Source organism: Mauremys mutica, chromosome 1 (assembly GCF_020497125.1).
Source record: "Mauremys mutica isolate MM-2020 ecotype Southern chromosome 1, ASM2049712v1, whole genome shotgun sequence".
Lineage (NCBI taxonomy): Eukaryota > Metazoa > Chordata > Testudines > Geoemydidae > Mauremys > Mauremys mutica.
The window spans coordinates 9,046,077-9,060,955 of NC_059072.1; the positions used below are offsets into that span (position 1 = coordinate 9,046,077).

At 41.2% G+C, this 14,879-nt stretch overlaps 1 protein-coding gene and 1 non-coding gene across 5 annotated transcripts in view; both read left to right on the plus strand.

Annotated features, from left to right (window-relative positions):
• The window catches only part of CHCHD3 (coiled-coil-helix-coiled-coil-helix domain containing 3), a 254,625-nt gene that overhangs the window by 72,214 nt on the left and 167,532 nt on the right, over positions 1 to 14,879 (plus strand). The window lies entirely within an intron of this gene.
• Positions 1,609 to 1,681, plus strand: TRNAR-CCU. The gene has a single exon. It is a non-coding gene; the product is annotated as a tRNA-Arg (tRNA).

Below are 14,879 nucleotides of genomic sequence, written 5' to 3' on the forward strand. Positions count from 1 at the left end.
GAGGAGAAACAGAAGGAGGTGAGCTCCCAAACATTACATTTTTCCTCCTCTTTCTCCTCCCCTGACAAGGCTATCATGCTTCCACCCCCTACATCTTCTGACGACTTCCAACATTTTCAGGATCTATTCTGCAGGATTGCAGACTCCCTGCAAATTCCTGTTGAGGAAGTCAAGGACGAGTAGTATAAGCAGCTTGACATCCTCCACACATTCTCTTCCTTCAAGATCGCACTACTGATCAATGAGGCTCTTCTCAACCCCATGAAGATGCTCTGGCAGACCCTGGCGAAGGGTGTGTAATTTCTTTTCTTGCACCTCATCCCAAATTCTTAGGTGGTCAGTGCGTGCAAGAGAGAGACCATCAGTACCAATCCCATTCTAGCCTTCCAGACAGAGATTGGAAATGCCTAGACTTATTTGGATGCAAAGCATATTCATCAGCCACACTCGAACTATAAAGCTCTTATGGTGAAATATAATTACTTGAACTTCTCCAAATTGGAGGACCTCTGCCATGGACCTACCTGAGGCCAAGAAAGAGCAATTCCAGTCCCTAATATCAGAAGGAGACCTCATAGCCCATATAGCACTACAAGCCTCATTACACTCTGCAGACATTGCTGCCTGCTCCATCGCGACTGTTGTGGTCATGAGGCATGCATCATGGCTCCTCCTCTTGGGTTTTCTGAAGGAGATACAAACCATGGTAGAAGACTTACCTTTTGGGGGCCAGAAACAATTCTCAGGCCACATGGACGAATCTTTGCACTCCCTTAAAGACTCTCAAGCTACACTCCGATTGCTCAGAGTTTACATGCCAGCGCTGAAGAGATGTCCAGGGAAGTATCATTTCCCCCCGCAGTCCTGACCAACAGCACTATGACACCCAGTGCTGAAGACAAAGGCCTCCTACCGTGCATCCCACCGAAGCAGCAATTTTAAAGGTGTAGAAGCCTCCCCCTCATCTGGTCATTCTCACCATCTTTGATGTTCCACCAGTTGGCAACCGACTAGCTCTGTTTTTCCCATCTTGGAGACCAATCATTTCAGACAAGTGGGTTCTAAAGATAAAGATCAGAGCAGCTGCTGCAAAGTGGTTGTTATGGAAGTATTTTGCAATTTCAACAACATTAGCCTTTATTTCTGGAACACTGAAGTCTTCGGCTAGGAGGTGCATCAAATGAGCACTATAACCGTATGTTGTTAGCTTGGGACTCTCTTCTAAATAATTTCTTCTCATCTTGGATACATTTGCAGCATTGTCTGTGACCAAGCTGTGCACTAGACATTTGAATTTTTTTTCACAGTTTGTGATAGCTTTTACTGCTACTTCTTGTAAGTATTCTGCTATGTGTGCATTTCCTGATGTATCAATTGTTTCTGTAAGGAAGACATTCCCTTCTTCTGTTGTCACAGAAGCACGTACAACAGGATCATTGTGGACATTGCTCCACCCATCAAGACTCAGGTTAACAATTTTACCCTCTAGACCTTTTGCACACTGCTCAATTTCTATTTCATACACTTTATCCAGCAATTTGCCTGCAACATCTGCTCTGTTGGGTGGACTGTATCTCGGTATGGTAGCCCCCGTGGCCTAATATGGTAGCCCCAGTGGCCTAATGGATAAGGCATTGGCCTCCTAAGCCAGGGATTGTGGGTTCGAGTCCTATCTGGGGTGAAAAGAATTTTGGGGGGAGGGATAGCTCAGTGGTTTGAGCATTGGCTTGCCAAACCCAGGGTTGTGAGTTCAGTCCTTGAGGGGGCCACTTAGAGATCTGGGGCAAAAATCAGTACTTGGTCCTGCTAGTGAAGGCAGGGGGCTGGACTCAATGACCTTTTGAGGTCCCTTCCAGTTCTAGGAGATTGGTATATCTCCAATTATTACTATTACTTAATGACTGAACCATGTCAGTCATATGGAAAGGAGAGTTTGTTGCATAAACAAACCGGGCAATTTTTTCATCAATTACCTTTTTGTAAACTGCTGGCTCTTATCACAAACTTATCTATGGTGGTTTCTGGATGATAGATTTTTTTTTCCTTCTTTTTGCTACAGGCTACATACTGTGGGTATGTGACATATGTGATGTGACTGAAACACTATCATTGGCAGATAACTCTGAAACTATAGAAGCAGCAAAGAATCCTGTGGCACCTTATAGACTAACAGACGTTTTGCAGCATGAGCTTTCGTGGGTGAATACCCACTTCTTCGGATGCAAGCAGTGGAAATTTCCAGGGGCAGGTGTATATATAAGCAAGCAAGAAGCAAGCTAGAGATAACGAGGTTAGATCAATCAGGGAGGATGAGGCCCTGTTCCAGCAGCTGAGGTGTGAAAACCAAGGGAGGAGAAACTGGTTCTGTAATTGGCAAGCCATTCACAGTCTTTGTTTAGTCCTGAGCTGATGGTGTTAAATTTGCAGATGAACTGGAGCTCAGCAGTTTCTCTTTGAAGTCTGGTCCTAAAGTTTTTTTGCTGTAGGATGGCCACCTTAAAATCTGCTATTGTGTGGCCAGGGAGGTTGAAGTGTTCTCCTACAGGTTTTTGTATATTGCCATTCCTAATGTCTGATTTGTGTCCATTTATCCTTTTCCTTAGAGACTGTCCAGTTTGGCCGATGTACATAGCAGAGGGGCATTGCTGGCATATGATGGCATATATTACATTGGTGGACGTGCAGGTGAATGAACCGGTGATGTTGTGGCTGATCTGGTTAGGTCCTGTGATGGTGTTAGGTCCTGTGATGGTGCCAAGCACTGAGGTACAACCGTATCTGCTCTAACCCCGCAGACAGAGACCAACACCTAGAAAATCTCCACCAAGCATTCTCAAGACTACAGTACCCACACGAGGAAATAAGGAAACAGATCAACAGAGCCAGATGTGTACCCAGAAGCCTCCTACTGCAAGACAAACCCAAGAAAGAAACCAACAGGACTCCACTGGCCATCACATACAGTCCCCAGCTCAAACCCCTCCAACGCATCATCAGGGATCTACAACCCATCCTGGACAATGATCCCACACTTTCACAGGCCTTGGGTGGCAGGCCAGTCCTCGCCCACAGACAACCTGCCACCCTGAAGCATATTCTCACCAGCAACTGCACACCGCACCATAGTAACTCTAACTCAAGAACCTATCCATGCAACAAACCTCGATGCCAACTCTGCCCACATATCTACACCAGCAACACCATCACAGGACCTAACCAGATCAGCCACACCATCACCGGTTCATTCACCTGCACGTCCACCAATGTAATATATGCCATCATATGCCAGCAATGCCCCTCTGCTATGTACATCGGCCAAACTGGACAGTCTCTAAGGAAAAGGATAAATGGACACAAATCAGACATTAGGAATGGCAATATACAAAAACCTGTAGGAGAACACTTCAACCTCCCTGGCCACACAATAGCAGATTTTAAGGTGGCCATCCTACAGCAAAAAAACTTTAGGACCAGACTTCAAAGAGAAACTGCTGAGCTCTAGTTCATCTGCAAATTGAACACCATCAGCTCAGGACTAAACAAAGGCTGTGAATGGCTTGCCAATTACAGAACCAGTTTCTCCTCCCTTGGTTTTCACACCTCAGCTGCTGGAACAGGGCCTCATCCTCCCTGATTGATCTAACCTCGTTATCTCTAGCTTGCTTCTTGCTTGCTTATATATACACCTGCCCCTGGAAATTTCCACTGCTTGCATCCGAAGAAGTGGGTATTCACCCACGAAAGCTCATGCTGCAAAACGTCTGTTAGTCTATAAGGTGCTACAGGATTCTTTGCTGCTTCTACAGAACCAGACTAACACGGCTACCCCTCTGATATCTGAAACTATAGAAAATGATGGTGATCTTGAAGGTGAATAGACTTCAGAATCCTGTATGTTGAGGATGGATTCTCCTAAACAAAATAAGTCAATGCAGTTAATAATTATTATTACCATGCTGCTCATTTAATATTACTGATTGCATTCACTGACACTCAGTACTACTTTAAAGGTGAAATTAGAAAAGGAAGATCTGTCTATTTCAGCTATTTATTTTTTATCACAACCGCATCTGAAATGATAGTACCATAGAGTAACAACTTTATTTTTTGCTCAAACATGAGAATTCAAGAATAGTCCAGAAGGAAAACAGGAAGTCCTTAAGAAAGACATATGAAATAAAAAAGTTACCAACCTGAGGATCCTGCATGTTCAGACATGTTCCTTTCATCATCATCATCAACGCAGATTCCTGCTGAGAAGGAATGCTTCTCATGATGTTGTTTCATTTGGGCAACCAGGCCTTGCATTTCTTTCTTGCACTGTTTGCATTTTGCACGCATGCCTGTCCTACCCACAGGTAGAGGAACTTCATTAAAATATTCCCAAACTGGGTCTCTCTTATGGCCTGGTGCCATTATAGGTTTTTCCTTCTAGTGAGAGAATGGTATGGTAGATCTCAAATCGATGAAGGCTACACTCGGAAAGACCTCAAGACTTCTGGAATATGCTGTTTCTACTGCCTGTCCTTCCCTTCTCACATTTATCTCCAGACTTCTTCTCCTTGCCCAGATCTATTCTGCCCCCAACAATCTTCTATTCACTGAACTTTTTGAAACTTTGCACTTTTAGAGAGAGGTAAAGGATTGACTCTGTGTCCACAAATGTGCAGAGGGACAATAGAGTTGAGGTCTGTTATTTCTCACCTCTATATATTATTTATTTATTTGAAAAAAAAATTTATGTTAACGAACATGTTATCTCTGGAGACACAAATCCACAGTTTGAGAACTGCAAAACTAAGCATCTCTGATGGTATCTTCTAGACTGAGCACTGAGTCCCATTGGGTAGATAGAAAGATTAACCTAAATAATCTATACAGAAGCCCCTGGAACCTCATAAGATTGGGTACCTAATCCATGAACTATTGGAACTCATTTACAAAACTTTTCTTAAACATGACATGAATATATTGTCTCATACTATAGAATTAGAATTTATAATCCCTATTCCATGATGAGATATCTTTGAGCTATAATGTATCTAATTAAAACTATCTTTAGATAGGTTTTTTCCTCAAAGCATTTTATCAAAAAAATCCGATTGAAATAAAAATGACTTTTTTTATTTTTAAAAAATCATTGATTTTTATCCACTCTGTCGGGCACCCATAGGGACATCACTCAGAAGAAGAGAAGATTACTCAATCTGTGTTGTAACTGAGGTTCTTAGAGATGTGTTTCCCTGTGGGGGCTCTACTGCGCTCTCCTCTCTTCTGCTTTGGAGCCCTAATCATATGCTCTGTGTCAGAGAAGGAACTGGGGGAGGTCAGAACCTGCAGTGCTATATATACATCCCGCTCACAGCTTGACATGGGGGAGGTGCACATGTGCGGTCCCATGGCCACTGCTGATGAAGATCTCCAATCCCAGGTGCAGGCGGTGCTGCCACACCTACAGTGGAGCACCCATAGGGGAACACATCTTGAAGAACCTCAGTTACTGTATAAGGTGAGTAACTTTCTCTTTCCACCTCTGGCTAGTGCCACATTTCTTGCTCCATTGTAGGTGCCTCATGACAACATTTTTCTCAACAGATTTCTTACATCATTCATTCTCCTCTTTTCTATCTTCCACCTAGTGGTATCCAGTCAAGGGCTTGTTTAATAATGTGGGTTTTTTTGACGTCTGTACAAAATGCCCAGACCACTTCAGTCATCTTTATCCAATCATTGTCTGTTGGCCTGTCCTTTGTAATACATCAGCATTAAGTTACTTTATCCCACCAGTGGACAGCAGATATTCTCCATGAACATCTCTGGTGGAGTGTCTTAAGTTTCCAGTTGTGAGCTTCTGGTGTTGGCCAGGTTTCAGAAGCAAATAACAATGTGGGTATCACATTGTCCATCAAGGAAGTGGGAGATGTACACCAAGTTTTACATGGCAGAAGTCAGACTAGCAGAGTCTATATACCCAGAAATATATACTATATACTATACCCAGAAATATCTCACTTATTGTAAGTCAATTTGGTGGGCTGGAAATCAAACTCATTGCATCTGGAAAGGGTAAATTAAGTGCCCTGCAGCCCCTTGTCAGGACCCTGGAAATTAGGTGGTGAATGACCTCTCACAAAATTGGGCAAAGTCCTTGCTATGTTTTCCAACACTTTTCATTGCTCCTCAGGACAATACAAAAGATAAGAACAAGAGTGCGGTAGTGAAACTTTTTATATCTTTCTGGCTGTGCTTTCAGGCCTCATTTAACCTAACATTGGATCTTTGGATGTCTCTGTCTCAGAGAGGAGGTCTGTTTATTGCAGAACCAGTCCTCTCTGGGGAACCAGTCAAGTTTAAAATGAATATTTGGCAGAAGTGATTATTGCTATCATGGATCCCAAAAGAGAGAAGGCAACAAATAAAATAAATGTACTGGCTAGCGCGAAGCCCATAATTTAACTGCCATTGGAAACCAATGAAACATAGCCTTGCGTTCCTCCAGGTTTTTTTTTGTATTGTGAGTGTATAAAAGTGTCCTGGTAGAAGGGTCAATAGGATAATGTTCTTAGCATGTTCAAGAAAAGGAAATGTTATACAAATCCTGACATTAAATGCTTCTTTAGGGCATCAGCCTTTATTCCAACCCTGCAAGGTAATAGAGCCCAACCATGAACCCTTTTCTGTTCCTGTCAGCCCTGCTGAGATTGAATTCCTTCAGTGGGTATCCTATTTCCTGTCCATTAGGACAGGCCTCCCATAGGCTCTGATTTTCAATCAGATGACTTTTTTAAATTTGAAGTTAAGAACTTTTTCTAACAAGACCCAATATTGTATTTTGAAATCAGACAGGTAGTCTCACAACTGTCATAACATTTATTCCCTAAGTAAATTCAAGAAATATTCCTCCTTTGGTTAAGGACCAACATCCTGTCCTTAGGAGACTGACTGTTTCAGGGCACAAGTAATCATGTATCCTGTATTGAGTTCTTTGTAATGCATAAATTGACCACATTCTGCATATTGGTCATCCAGTCTTAGCCAATGCTATTTCCTTTCTTTTGACAGAAGTCTGCTCCATGCCGTAGTGCCCAGGGGAAGATGGAAGAGATTTTATATGTATTCTAGCATGTTCTGGATGAGCCTGCTTCCCACTCTGACAGGTTTCAGAGTAGCAGCCGTGTTAGTCTGTATCTGCAAAAAGAACAGGAGTACTTGTGGCACCTTAGAGACTAACAAATTTATTTCAGCATGAGCTTTCGTGAGCTACAGCTCACTTCTTTGGATGCATACAATGGAACACACAGACAGGAGATATTTATGCATACAGAGAACATGAAAAGGTGGAACTTTTGAAGTGATAATTAAGATGACCCATAGAAGGACTGAGGAGAACTTAACATAGGGAAATAGATTCAATTAGTGTAATGACCCAACCATTCCCAGTCTCTGTTTAAGCCTGAGTTAATTGTATCTAATTTGCATATTAATTTGAGTTCAGCAGTCTCTCTTTGGAGTCTGCTTTTGAAGTTTTTTTGTTGCAATATTGCCACCTTCAAGTCTGTCACTGAATGGTTAGAGAGGTTGAAGTGTTCTCCCACTGGTTTTTGAATGTTATGATTCCTGATGTCAGATTTGTTCTTTTGCGTAGAGACTGTCCGATTTGGCCAATGTACATTGCAGAGGAGCATTGCTAGCACATGATGGCATATATCACGTTGGTAGATGTGCAGGTGAACGAGCCTGTCATAAACAGATAGTTAAGGGTTAATGTCTCTTTTACCTGTAAAGGGTTAAGAAGCTCAATAAACCTGGCTGACACCTGACCAGAGGACCAATAAGGGGACAAGATACTTTCAGATCTCGGTGGAGTGAAGTCTTTTGTTTGTGCTCTTTGTTTGGGGGTTGTTCGCTCTTGGGACTAAGAGGGACCAGACATCAATCCAGGCTCTCCAAATCTTTCTGAATCAGTCTCTCATGTTTCAAACTTGTAAGTAATAGCCAGGCAAGGCGTGTTAGTCTTATTTTTGTTTTCTCAACTTGTAAATGTTCCCTTTTGCTGAGAGGATTTTACCTCTGTTTGCTGTAACTTTGAACCTAAGGCTAGAGGGGGTTCATAAGAACATAACATAATAAGAGCATAAGAATATAAGAATGGCCGTACTGGGTCAGACCAAAGGTCCATCTAGCCCAGTATCTGTCTACCCGACAGTGGCCAATGCCAGGTGCCCCAGAGGGAGTGAACCTAACAGGCAAGTGATCTCTCTCCTGCCATCCATCTCCATCCTCTGCCGAACAGAGGCTAGGGACACCATTCTTTACCCATCCTGGCTAATAGCCATTTATGGACTTAGCCACCATGAATTTATCCAGTTCCCTTTTAAACATTGTTATAGTCCTAGCCTTCACAACCTCCTCAGGTAAGGAGTTCCACAAGTTGACTGTGCGCTGCGTGAAGAAGAACTTCCTTTTATTTGTTTTAAACCTGCTGCCTATTAATTTCATTTGGTGACCCCTAGTTCTTGTATTATGGGAATAAGTGAATAACTTTTCCTTATCCACTTTCTCAACATCACTCATGATTTTATATACCTCTATCATATCCCCCCTTAGTCTCCTCTTTTCCAAGCTGAAGAGTCCTAGCCTCTTTAATCTTTCCTCGTATGGGACCCTCTCTAAACCCCTAATCATTTTAGTTGCCCTTTTCTGAACCTTTTCAAGTGCTAGAATATCTTTCTTGAGGTGAGGAGACCACATCTGTACACAGTATTCGAGATGTGGGCGTACCATGGATTTATATAAGGGCAATAATATATTCTCAGTCTTATTCTCTATCCCCTTTTTAATGATTCCTAACATCCTGTTTGCTTTTTTGACCGCCTCTGCACACTGCGTGGACATCTTCAGAGAACTATCCACGATGACTCCAAGATCTTTTTCCTTACTCCTTGTAGCTAAATTAGCCCCCGTCATATTGTATGTATTGTTGGGGTTATTTTTTCCAATGTGCATTACTTTACATTTATCCACATTAAATTTCATTTGCCATTTTGTTGCTCAGTCACTTAGTTTTGTGAGATCTTTTTGAAGTTCTTCACAATCTGCTTTGGTCTTAACTATCTTGAGCAGTTTAGTATCATCTGCAAACTTTGCCACCTCACTGTTTACCCCTTTCTCCAGATCATTTATGAATAAATTGAATAGGATTGGTCCGAGGACTGAACCTTGGGGAACACCACTAGTTACCCCTCTCCATTCTGAGAATTTACCATTAATTCCTACCCTTTGTTCCCTGTCCTTTAACCAGTTCTCAATCCATGAAAGGACCTTCCCTTTTATCCCATGACAGAGCTTAATTTACGTAAGAGCCTTTGGTGAGGGACCTTGTCAAAGGCTTTCTGGAAATCTAAGTCCACTAAGTCCACTGGATCCCCCTTGTCCACATGTTTGTTGACCCCTTCAAAGAGCTCTAATAGATTAGTAAGACATGATTTCCCTTTACAGAAACCATGTTGACTATTGCTCAACAGTTTGTGTTTTTCTATGTGTCTGACAATTTTATTTTTAACTATTGTTTCGACTAATTTGCCCGGTACCGACGTTAGACTATAGTTCCTCTGGGCTATATGAATTTGATTACCCTGTAAAGTATTTTCCATCCTGATTTTACAGAGATAATTTTTACCTTTCTTTCTTTAATTAAAAGCTTTCTTTTTAAGAACCTGATTGATTTTTTCCTTGTGTTAATATCCAAGGGGATTGGATCTGGACTCACCAGGAATTGGTGGGGGAAGGGAGGGGGGATGGTTAAATTCTCCTTGTGTTAAGATCCAAGGGGTTGGATCGGTGTTCACCAGGAACTTGGTGAAAAAGCCTCTCAAGGCTGCCCAGGGAGGGGAAGGTTTTGGGGGGACAGAAAGTGATCCAGACACTGAAATTTCTGGATGGTGGCAGTGTTACCAGATCTAAGCTAGTAATTAAGCTTAGAAGTGTCCATGCAGGTCCCCACATCTGTACCCTAAAGTTCAGAGTGGGGGAGGAACCTTGACAGAGCCCCTGATGGCGTGGCTGATGTGATTAGGTCCTATGATGGTGTCACTTGAATAGATATGTGGACAGAGCTGGCACTTCCCACTCTGGAGGCACACTGCTAGGCACATCTATTGTAATGTGTCCATGGAGCTTAGCATGAAGAAGAAGAAGAAAACTCTGTGCTTACCTGAAAACTTCCTTTCTTCGAGTTATAAGGTCCAAAGATCTGGTCCACCCTGGAGACAAATAGATCATTCAGAATAGAGATGGAATTAAGGATTTGGATCTGTTGTCATTAGGTGAAATTTACCATGCTCTGCAGTAGGAGCAATTGTGCCTTTTTCCTGCTGCAACCCAGTGACTGATGGATCTTGTTCTGTCCCCAAACAGAAAGTAGATTAGAGTATCATTGTAGTGAATCTGTGGACCTTATTACTCCGATAAAGGGAACTTTTGGGTAAGCATGGCTAACTTTTCCTTTTCTTAATGTTCAGCTTTTTGCTTGCAAAAGCAAGGAAGCTGCAAGCATTGTGTGATCTGGCTTGACTTCAGTGGGAATTACATGGCTAAAACCTCACTGCCTCACTTTACTTCTGTGATGTTATGAATGTAATATAGTATCTCATTGAAAGATGACGGGGCCAGAAAGAGTTAATTAACTCACAGGCTGATCTACCCATGGACGAACTTTAGAGACTTGTTAGGAAAATATGTACATGAATAGAGCTTTGAAATGCAAGTCTGCATTGTTAGAGATAGAAGGGTAGATGTTTGCTTATATCACAAGACCTGAGCAAACAAGTCTTGTCTATCGCTATAGCTTTGATTCAAAGATCAATAAAGGAATATTACCCTGTGCTAATTGCCAGGATGTTTGGAAGAAGGAGTTAAGCCTATTGTTTTCTCAGGCCAAAAGGCTGCTGGAAATATATAAGAACACTGGGACACGATCCTGCTTCATCTCAAATCTGCTTGGTAGATCTCTGTATGTCTCAGCCTCCTAATCTGTAAAATGGGGATAATAGTGTTAACTGGCATAGTTGCTGTGAAGGGCTTTGAGATCCTTAGGTGAGAGGTGCTGTAGAAATGCAGGAGGAGGTGTTCTTGGTATTGGAGTACAAACCTTGTATGTGTAATTTATGCCGTACAATAACTGAGAACATAAAATAATGTTAAAGCAGTTGGTTCTAAATCTCAATCCACAAGAATTCCCTTTAGTACTTAACATTTACTTTCAGCCAGTTACAAGGGTGATGTGACAGGATCACTTATATGCTTTTTGTTTTACTTAATGAGGTAATGTGACTGGAAAGCAGTACACGTTCAGTTGGTCAATATTGTATAATCTAATTACTTTGCTGAATTACCAAGTATCAACTTTTCTTTTTAAAAATGTATAGCAAGCAGTCTTGACTGCTGATTCAGCATTCACTCAGACTTCTAAATTATTTCTTCCAGAGTATAAATGAGCAGTGTGAGATTTTAGTTGCTTGCTTTTTTCCCCCTTTTCTGTTGCAACTTTTGCCTCCATAAGCAAATTGGAGTTTACTTCTTAAACATATAAGCTATTAGACTGAGCCCGCCATTTTAGTGTAATTAAAATTTTCATTGTGCAATGTCTGTTTATTCAGAGTTCTTCAGTTATTAGACTGAACTGACAAAGTGTGATCCGTAACTGTGTATCTGAATATAAATCACAAGTCCGAATTTTTTGCTTTAGAATAGTTAGTAATATAAGTCATCATTGAAGATTTAGTTAGTGTTTGCTCTCATTCAGGTAAAGTTTGTATTATATGCCAGTAAAATGAGTTCATGATGTCAAGGAAGAAAAACTACTGTAAGTTGATGCAAGCAAGTGTTTGAAATCTTAGGACAGAGCTGACTTGTATTTGTTTCATTAAGCTCCTACAAGCCACCCAATTACATAATGCAAATAAGTGAAGTTTACATTACATTAAAAGCATACTACTTTGTTTAAAACTCTGAATTTAAATAAGTTGAGAGATATTAAATTTTTTTTGGTAAATAAAACTTGATGCTGCCGTTGCCTCCAAATCATGGTCAACTCCAACAAGTGTTTCAAAAAGCTAAGAACATTTTCAAGTAACTTCAGGTATGCATGGTGAGAGGTATTTTAGATCATATGGACTAGAGTTGGGGCAGTTAAGGTTTTCTTACCAGCTCTCGTTAGTTTCTTTTAGCCAATATCAGTTATTAGAAATGTCAGTATATCATAATTTAAAAAGACCTGGAGTTGATATAAAACAGCAGATTAAATAACTGTTTGCACTACAGTATGGCAGCAAATAGAGCCATTGTGATTTAGGATTGCTTATGCAATGACTTCTAATTATGGAGCAGGTGTATGGTATAGACTTAGCTGTGGAATTACTGTTCCTGAAATATTGTGTTCAGTTCTGGGCTGTTCAGTGTCAGAAAGATATGGACACATTGGACAACAGAAAGATTTGGGGGGCCTGAAAAGTTCACTTTTGCAGTGAAAGGATAGGAGGTAAACAGTCATTAAGCCAGGCTGTACCTCAGAGAGGACATAACACCAAAGATGGGCAAAGAATTTTGCAGAATGAGGCATGTTAGTACAAATTAAGACAAAATGAGAGAGAATGTAGAATGAATATCAAGCATATCTTCCTGACAGATATGTAACACATTAGATTATGAAATAGTCCAAACTGTTTTCTTACAAAAGCTGCAACACAAATAAATCAGTACAAATATTTCCCAAGCAGCCCATATTTTGAGTGATATACTGATGTTGCTACTAGGTCAAAGGCAGAGAGAGTGACTCTCACCTACAGTCACAAAATGTAATACTACCAGAGCCAAGAATAGAATCAAGGTCTCTTGACTTCCAAGGCTGTGCTCTTATCAGCTATATGATTCTGATGCTTCCGAGTACTTCTACACTTCTGTCTGTCAGTAGGAGAGAGGAACATTATGATCCTTCTAGCCATCTGGAGAACAGATGATGGCACAGAAGTCTTCCCCTGGATTTCATCACTAAGCCCATGATGTGCCCATAAAGATGTTCTTCTAAATTCCACCAGTTCTTTATATATACACTTGTTCTGAGGTCCAAAGGACATGAGAAGTAGACCAGTTGAAAGTCGCTGGATAAAGATAAAAGGGGGAAAAAAAGAGTGGCAGTTCATGATAGGGGTCTACTATAGACCACTGAATGATTGAGAAGATGTTAATGAGGCATTTCTAGAACAAACAACAGAAATACCCTTCCCCCCACCCCCAAAAAAAACCCAACCAACCAAACAAAACAAAAAAACCCCAACTACAAGAAGAAGAGCTGCAGGGACTTTGACAACTTGTAGTTTCAGAAAGTGGAGGAAGTAACCAGGGGCTAGCCAGTTTTGGCTTGATTCTGACCAACCTGAAGGAATTGGTTGTGAATCTGAAGGTTGAAGGCAGTTTGGATGAAAGTGATCATGACTTAATAAATTTCATGATTCTAAGGAAAGGAAGGAGTGAGAGCAGCAGAAAAAGGATAATGGACTTCAAACAAGCAGACTTTAACAAACTCAGAGATCTGATAGCTAAGATGCTGTAGGAAGAAAATCTAAGGGATAAATAAGTTCATGAGAGCTGGCAGTTTCTCAAGGAGACAGTATTAAGGGCACAACTGCAAATTATACTGATGTGAAGAAAAGATAGGAAGAATAGTAAGAGGCCAATATGGCCCCATTACAAGCTCTTTAATGACCTGAAAACAAGAAAGAAATACTACAGAAAGTGGAAATATGGACAGATTAAGAAGAAATGCAAAAGAGTAGTGCAAGCCTGTAAGGACAAAATCAGAAAGGCTAAAGCACAAAATGAGTTACACCTAGCAAGGTACAAAAAGGCAAGAAGAGTTTCTTTAAATATATTAGGAGCAAGAAAAAGACAAAAGGAAATAACAAATTTATTTGGGCATAAGCTTCTCTATGTGTCTATATATATCTTCCTACTGTATTTTCCACTCCATGCATCTGATGAAGTGGGTTTTAGCCCACGAAAGCTTATGCCCAAATAAATTTGTTAGTCTCGAAGGTGCCACAAGTATTGCTTGTTCTTTTTGCTGATACAGACTAACATGGCTACCGCTCTGAAACAAAAGGAAATGTAGACTCTCTCATGCAGCGCTTCATTCGCTTGGAGTCTATACTCCTGCTACAAGAAGGAAACATTTTAAACCTCAACTGTAGTCATGATCCTCATTCCACCAGAAGCCTCAGTATGCCCCTAGGAGGAGATCAAGATCTCTTCAAGGCCAAGAGCGATCTTCCATGGCAGCAAGCGCTTCTCACCAAATAACTGCTACCTTGAAGCAGTCGTTTTGACTTTGAGGACAGCATGCCAACAATATCTCTTCACTTAGGATTATACCCATTCCTCTTTTACTGCACTTGGGAAGACATCACTTCAGACAAGGGGCTACCCAGCATGGTAAAGGAGGAATATGTTGTCCAATTCATTTCCCTACCCACCCTTCCCATCCCTTTTTAGGACCCTTCTCACGAGACCATGTTACTTCAGGAGCTATGGTCCCTTCTAAAATGGAGAGCGATAGAAGAAATTCCTTACCAACAGAGGGGAAAAGATTTTTATACCTGATGCTTTCTGGTCCTGAAGAAATCTGGGGGCCTCTGCCTCATTGTATATCTAAGAAAGGTGAATTCATCCAAAGAATCAAGTTCAGATGGTACCCTCGCTTCTCTTATCCCTTTCTTGGAGAACATAAGAATGACCATACTGGATCAGCTCAAAGGTCCATCTAGTGCCGTATCCTGTCTTCCGACAGTGGACAATGCCAGGTGCCCCAGATGGAATGAACAGAA